At 35.5% G+C, this 8,482-nt stretch overlaps 1 non-coding gene across 1 annotated transcript; it reads right to left on the bottom strand.

The window, feature by feature from the left end:
• Positions 1-7,705: 7,705 nt before the first annotated feature.
• Trnaa-cgc (transfer RNA alanine (anticodon CGC)) lies at positions 7,706-7,777 on the bottom strand. The gene has a single exon. It is a non-coding gene; the product is annotated as a tRNA-Ala (tRNA).
• Positions 7,778-8,482: the final 705 nt, after the last annotated feature.

Genomic DNA, 8,482 nt, shown 5'->3' with positions numbered 1-8,482 from the left:
AGGTTACTTAGGATCTATAGATCAAGTTGGGAAAAACTAATAACTTGACATTGTTGAGTCTTCCTATCCATGAACATGGAATATCTCTCCATTTATTTAGTTCTTCTTTGATGCTTTCATTAGAGTTTTGTGATTTTGCTTATATATATACTTTTTTTTCTTTAGGTTTATACCTGTTTTTTATTTTCCTGGGTATTAATTTAATTTTTTTATTGGTTGTTCAAAACATTACATAGCTCTTGACATATCATATTTCATACATTTGATTCAAATGGGTATGAACTCTCATTTTTACCCCATATACAGACTGCAGAATCACATCGGTTACACATCCACGTTTTTACATATTGCCATACTAGTGACCGTTGTATTCTGCTATCTTTCCTATCCTCTACTATCCCCCCTCCCCTCCCATCTTCTCTCTCAAACCCATCTACTGTAATTCATTTCTCTCCCTTGATTTTTTTCCCTTTCCCCTCACTTCCTCTTATATGTAATTTTGTATAACAATGAGGGTCTCCTTCCATTTCCATGCAATTTCCCTTCTCTCTCTCTTTCCCTCCCACCTCTCGTCCCTGTTTAATGTTACTCTTTTTCTCATGCTCTTCCTCCCTGCTCTGTTTTTAGTTGCTCTCCTTATATCAAAAAAGACATTTGGCGGGCTGGGGATGTGGCTCAAGCGGTAGTGCGCTCGCCTGGCATGCGTGCGGTCGGGTTCGATCCTCAGCACCACATACCAACAAAGATGTTGTGTTCGCCGAGAACTAAAAAAAATAAACATTAAAAGACATTTGGCATTTGTTTTTTAGGGATTGGCTAGCTTCACTTAGCATAATCTGCTCTAATGCCATCCATTTCCCTCCAAATTCCATGATTTTTTTAGTGCTGAGTAATACTCCATTGTGTGTAAATGCCACATTTTTAAATCCATTCATCTATTGAAGGGCATCTAAGTAGGTTCCACAGTCTAGCTATTGTGAATTGTGCTGCTATGAACATCGATGTGGCAGTATCCCTATAGTACACTCTTTTAAGGTCTTCAGGGAATAGTCTGAGAAGGGCAATAACTGGGTCAAATGGTGGTTCCATTCCCAGCTTTCCCAGGAATCTCCATATTGCTTTCCAAATTGGCCACACCAACTTGCAGTCCCACCAGCAATGTACAAGTGTACCCTTTTCCCCACATCCTCACCAGCACTTGTTGTTGTTTGACTTCATAATGGCTGTCAGTCTTACTGGAGTGAGATGGTATCTTAGGGTGGTTTTGATTTGCATTTCTCTGACTGCTAGAGATGGTGAGCATTTTTTCATGTACTTGTTGATTGATTGTATGTCCTCCTCTGAGAAGTGTCTGTTCAGGTGCTTGGCCCATTTGTTGATTGGGTTATTTGTTTTCTGGTATTAATTTAATTGATATTGCATTTTTATTTTTAAATTTCACTGCTTCACTATTGGTAAGCACTACTGTTTTTTATTAGAATTAGTATTAGCTTTGTGATATACTGATTAAATATTATACACAGTTTTGAATAGTCTTCTCCTAATCCTATTTTCCCCATAACACCTATATTTTTAGCATGATTTTGTAGAACATAGGATTTTCCAGTAATGTATAAAGTGTTTTAGCAGAATTGCCTTTAGGCATATAGAGAAATATAGTTCAACTCCAATGAATGTCCATAAGGATAGTCACTTATGGAGAAGCCATGCACATATTCTCCTATTGTCCACCCTTTCCATTTTAGCCAAGGAAACTGGTGGTGAAGAGGTTGCCAAATAAGGGAGACAGAATGAATGCCATCTGAGAAGCTGAATTCTACCTCCTTTTGCCTTACCCCTGGAACTCAAGTTCCAGAATTCTGGGAGTCAGGCAAGATATTGGAAGAATCTTCTCAAGGGAATTTGACAAAAGAGAAAAGATGTAATATATATATATATATATATATCAGGGGTCCCCAACAATCTATGCATTATTTCATGAAGTTCAAGAACAATAAACCCTTAATACAAATACTCAGAGATTCTAATCAGCTTTTTAATTCTTTTTGTTATTGATTCCTTTTAGTTATATATAATATTAGGATACATTTTTACTTAATCACAAAAGCATGGAATACAATTTGCTCTGAATCAATCCCTGGCACTTTCCGCTTCCCCCACTTCCCTCTCCTTGCTCCTCTACCTCTACTCTACTGGATCTTTCTGAAATTTACTTATACTTTTTAAAAAATTAATGTCTTGTGGATATACATGATGTTGGAACTCACTGTGCTATATTCATGTAAATACATACTACATTTCAGTCATATTCATTCCACTGTTCTTCCCTTTTTCTGTTCTTCCTTCTTCCCCATCAAACTCCTTTGTCTACTCTACTGATCTTTCCTCTATTTTGATGAAATTCCCTTTCCCCTTTTTTCTTTTCTCTTTCTCTACCTCTGCCGCAATTTTGGGTTAGCTTCCACATATCAGAGAAAACATTGGACCTTTGACTTTTGGGGACTGGCCTGTTTCATGTAGCATAATATTCTCCATTTCCATCCATTTTCTGGCAAATGCCATAATTTCATTCTTCTTTATGGCTGAGTAGTACTCCATTGTGCATATATTCATTTTCTTCATCCATTCATCTGCTGGAGGCACCTAAGTTGTTTCTATAGCTTAACTATTGTGAATTGTGTGGCTATAAACACTGATGTGGGTGCATCATTATAGTATGTTAATTTTAAATCTTTTGGATATATACCAAGGAGTGGGGTAGCTGGGTCATATGGTGATGCCATTCCAAGTTTTCTAAGGAATCTCCATACTGCTTTATAGGGTGGATGCACCAATTTACAGTCTGACCAAGAATGTATGATGAGTGTACCTTCCCCCCACATCCTTGCCAACATTCATAATTTGTATTTTTTATAATTGCCATTCTAACTGGCATGAGATAAAATCTTAATGTAGTTTTGATTTTCAATTCCCTAATTGCTAGAGATGTTGAATATTTTTTATATATTTGTCCACCATTTGTATTTCTTTTTTTGAGAAGTTTCTGTTTAGTTCTTTTGACCATATGGCAGTTCTACTTTTAGGTTTTCTTCTGAGCTAGGAAGGGTCTTTTTTTCCCCACAATTTTTATTGGTGCATTATAGTTGTACATATTGATGAGATTTATTGTTACATATTTGAATGTGCACAGAATATAACAATATAATTTGGTCAATATCACTCTCCAGCACCACCACCCCACCCTCCCACCCCCATTGTGTATATGTACCACATTAAGGGTCTTGAAGAGATGTATGTATCATATTCATATCAATATTATTTACAAAGCTAAAACATGGAAGCAACCAAAGTGTCCATATATGGATGAATGAATAAGAAAACTGAGAAATATACATATAGTGGGCTATATTATTCAACCTAAAAAGAGAAGAAAATTCTGCTATATGGTATATGTGGCTGAATCCTGAGGACATAACATTAAGTGAAATTAGTCACAAATAGAGGAAAAATTTTTCTGATTCCACTTATATGGGGTGCCTGGAATAGTCAAAATTATAGACAGAAAGTAGGGTGGTAGTTGCCAGGAATGGGAAGTTGTTATGGAATGGATACAGAGTTTTAGTTTTACAATGTGAAAAGAATTATGGAGATGGATGATGGTGATAGTTGCATATTATAAATATAACTAATACTACTGAACTGTGTCCTTAAAAATGGTTAAGATGGTAAATTTTATTTAATATGTATTTTATGATAAATTTTTAAATGGGAGAAAAATAAGATGCAATAGAGTAAAACTTTCAACATGCTGCTCAATTCAGCCAGACAAATAATCAAGTATGAAGATAAAACGAAGACAAAACAAAGATATTTTTAGACATTCAGGAACTAAAAAAAATTTACATCCCCTGCACTCTTTTGGAAGTGATACTGAATATTGAGTTTCACCAAAACTAGAGAGTAAACCAAGAAAAAGATAGTCACTGAGTAAAGGAAAAAGGAAAGAACTCAAAGTAATCTGAAGTGGAATGATGAAGGGTCTTGGCTTGATAACTGCACCAGTTTTAACAGACCACAGTGCAGATTAAATCAGGGTGACCAAAAAAACAGCACAGTAAGGGCTGGGTGTCCCAGACACTTGCTGTTTGCACTGTCCTTTTAAGAGAGGGGAAAATGCCTAGGTGAACCCTGTTTTTTTTTTTTTTTTTTTTTTTTTTAAGAGAGAGGGAGAGAGAGAGGAGAGAGAGAATTTCAATATTTATTTTTCAGTTATTGGCGGACACAACATCTTTGTTTGTATGTGGTGCTGAGGATCGAACCCGGGTCACACGCACACCAGGCGAGCGCGCTACCGCTTGAGCCACATCCCCAGCCCCAAACCCTGTTTATATTACCATCTATATTCAGTCTATCTTGACCATGGGCTAATTAATTAAGATACTACTTTCCTCCCCCACGCTCTACAACCTGGATCAATTGGAGATATGTGGAATGTTTGCTTTTGCCCTTTATTTTTAAAATTTTTAACATACATTGAAACCATGCAAGCTTGTTGAGATTCAGCTTCAGTAGTTCTGGACTGGGACTTAGAAATTTCCAACATGATGATGATATTGGCTAAGGAACTACCCTTTGAAAAACCACTTCTTTTTACCTAGAATGCCTGGGGTTGGTCATAGTGAGAAGGGAACCAAAAATGGTCTCATGTTCTTCACACATGCTCCGTCTGGACATTCCTGGCCTACATTCCTGACTTTCCAGATGTTTTCACTTTCCCAATTCTCATTCTAACATTTGCCCACAGACTTCTCCAGAAGGGACCCCACAAACTATGTCTAAAAGTCTCTGCTCAGCTTATATTCTCATAGGAGTCTACTAACAAAAGCAAAGTCACTCTTTCCTTATTCAACTAGGTCTGTACTTCCTACAGCTATGTATTGCTTAACAATGGGGCTAAGTTCTGAGATATGCATCATTAAGCAATACTGGGAGAACATCATAGACTGTACTTACACAAACCTAGATGATATCATCAACTTCACTTTTAGGGTATATTATAATCTCATGGGATGATCATCATATGTTCAGTCCATCATTAACCAAAAAGGTGTCATACAGTGGGTGATTATACTCACATTTTTTCATACACTTGGACATATATACATAGGTGATTTTAGAACTTGTTTCAAGTGAGGAAGTTGTGAATACATAAGTCAGCAAATGACTACCATGAGGGGAAGAATGGCATGATCAAGGCAGGGAACACAGAAGATTTTTAATATACTCAAATGTTCTGTTTATTAACTTGGGTGGTATCCATATGGATGTTCATTTTATTATTAGTCTTCAAAAACTAATAAGACACATGTCTTTTATACTCTTCTATATGAATTATACAGTTCATAATTTTTATTTTAATTTTAAAAATTTATTTATTCTAATTTGTTCTATATAATAGCAAAATGCTTTTCAATTCATATTTCACATGTAGAGCACAATTTTTCATGACTCTGGTTGTACACAAAGTAGAGTCACACCATTTGTGTTTTCCTACATATACTTGAGGTAATAATGTCCATCTCATTCCACCATCTTTCCTATCTCCCTGCGCCCTCTCTTCCTCTCTCTTCCCTTTGCCCTATCTAAAGGTCTTCCATTCCTCCCATGCTCCAATACTCCTATCCCCATTATGGATCAGCATCCTCATATCAGAAAAACGTTTGGCATTTGGTTTCTTGGGATTGGCTAACTTCACTTAGTATTATCTTCCCCAGCTCCATCCATTTACCTGCAAATGCCATGATTTTATTCTTTTTTAATGCTGAGTAATATTCCACTGTGTATATATAACATGGTTTCTTTATACATTCATCAACTGAAGGGCATCTATGTTGGTTCCACTTAATTTAGCTACTGTGAATTGTGTTGCTATAAACATGATATGGCTGCATTACTATACTATGCTATTTTTAAGTCCTTTGGGAGTGAGATAACTGGGTCAAATGGTGGTTCCATTCCAAGTTTTCCAAGGAATATCCATACTGCTTTCCAGATTGGTTGCACCAATTTGCAGTCCACCAGCAATGTATGAGTGTGCCTTTTCCCCCACATTCTTGCCAAGATTTATTGTTGTTTGTATTCTTAATAGCTACCATTCTGACTGGAGTGAGATGAAATCTTAAGAGTAATTTTGATTTGCATTTCTCTAATTGCTAGAGATGTTGAACATTTTTTCTATATAGTTGTTGATTGATTGTATATTATCTTTTGAGAAGTGTCTGTTCAGCCCATTTTTTGGTTGGGTTAATTTGGGAGTTTTTTTGTTTGGTTTTTATTTTATTATTATTATTTTTTTGGTGTTAAGATTTTTGAGTTCTTTATATATACTAGAGATTAGTGCTCTATCTGATGTGCATGTGGTAAAAATTTGCTCCCATTCTGTAGGTTCTCTATTCACCTCACTGATTGTTTCTTTTGCAGAGAAAAAACTTTTTAGTTTGAATTCATCCCATTTATTGATTCTTGATTTTATTTCTTGCACTATAGAAGTCTTATTAAGTCTTATTAATAAGAAGTCATTAAGAAAGTAGGGGCCTAATCTGACATGATGAAGATTTGGGCCAAACTTTTCTTTTATTAGGTGCAGTGTCTCTGATTTAACTCCTAGGTCCTTGATCCACTTTGAGTTTTGTGCATGGTGAGAGATAGGGGCTTCATTTCATTTTGTTGCATATGGATTTCCAGTTTTCCCAGCACCATTTGTGAAGAGGCTATACTTTCTCCAATATAGTTTTTGGTGACTTTGTCTAATATGAGATAACTATTTATGTGGGTTTGTCTCAGTGTTCTCTATTCTGTACCATTGGTATACAAGTCTACTTTGGTACCAATACCATGTTGTTTTTGTTACTATTGCTGTGTAGTATAATTTAAGAGCTGGTATAGTGATGCCACCTGCTTCACTCTTCTTGCTAAGGATGGCTTTAGCTATTCTGGGTCTCTTATTTTTCCAGGTGAATTTCATAACTGCTTTTTCTATTTCTATGAGGAATGTCATTGGGATTTTGATTGGAATTGCATTAAATCTGTATAGTGCTTTTGGTAGTATGGTCATTTTGACAATATGAATTCTGCCTATCCAAGAACAAGGGAGATCTTTTCATCATCTAAGGTCTTCTTTAATTTCTTTCTTTAGTGTTCTGTAATTTTCATTTTAGAGATCTTTTACCTCTTTCATTGATTCCCAAGTATTTTGTTTTTATTAAAGCTATTATAAATGGAGTAGCTTTTCTAGTTTCTCTTTGAGAGGATTTGTCACTGAGGTACAGAATACCTTTGATTTATGAGTGTTGATTTTATATCCTGCTACTTTTGCCAAATTCATTTATTAGTTCTAAAAGTTTTCTGGTGAGATTTTTTTGGATTTTCTAGGTATAGAATCATATTGTAGGCAAATAGTGATAATTTGAGCTCTTTTCCTACCTGTACCCCTTTAATTTCTTTCATCTAATTGCTCTGGCAAGAGTTTCAAGAACTATGTTAAATAGAAGTAGTGAAAGATGGCATCCCTGTCTTGTTCCAATTTTTAGAAGGAATGCTTTTAATTTTTTTCCATTTAGAATGATGTTGGCCTGGGGCTTAGCATAGATAGTTTTACAATGTTGAGATATGTTCCTGTTATCTCTAGTTTTTCGTTTGTTTGTTTTGTTGATGCTGGGGATTGAACTCAGGGCCTCGTGCATGCGAGGCAAGCACTCTACCAACTAAGCTATATCCCCATGTTATCCCTAGTTTTTCTAGTGTTCTGAACATGAAGAGGTGCTATATTTGGTCAAATGCTTTTTCTGCATCTATTGAGATGATCATATGAGTCTTATCTTTAAGTCTATTGATGTGATGAATTACATTTATTGATTTTCGTATATTGAACCAATCTTGCATCCCTGGGATGAATCCCACTTGACTATGGTGAACTATTTTTGATATGTTTTTGTATTCAATTTGCCAGAATTTTATTGAGAATTTTTGCATCTATGTTCATTAGAGATATTTGTCTGAAGTTTTCGTTCTTTGATGTGTCTTTGCCTGGTTTTGGAATCAGGGTGATGTTGGCCTCATAATATGAGTTTGGAAGTACTCCCTCTTTCTATTTTATGAAATAATTTGTAGTTCTTTATAGCTCTTGTAGAATTTAGCTGTGTATCCATCTGGTCCTGGGCTTTTCTTTGTTGGTAGGCTTCTGATGGCGTCTTCTATTTCATTGCTTAAAACTGATCAGTTTAACTTGTATCATCACGATTCAGTCTGGGCAAATCATATGACTCTAGAAATTTGTTGATGCCTTTGATATTTTCTATTTTATTGGAGTAAAACTTTTCAAAATAATTTCTAATTATCTTCTGAATTCCTGTAGTGTCCATCATGATATTTCCTTTTTCATCATGGATGTTAGTAATTTGAGTTTTCTCTCTCTCCTTCTCTT

The sequence above is a fragment of the Ictidomys tridecemlineatus genome, chromosome 2 (assembly GCF_052094955.1).
Source record: "Ictidomys tridecemlineatus isolate mIctTri1 chromosome 2, mIctTri1.hap1, whole genome shotgun sequence".
NCBI lineage: Eukaryota > Metazoa > Chordata > Mammalia > Rodentia > Sciuridae > Ictidomys > Ictidomys tridecemlineatus.
This window is presented reverse-complemented; position numbering and strand designations above follow the sequence as displayed.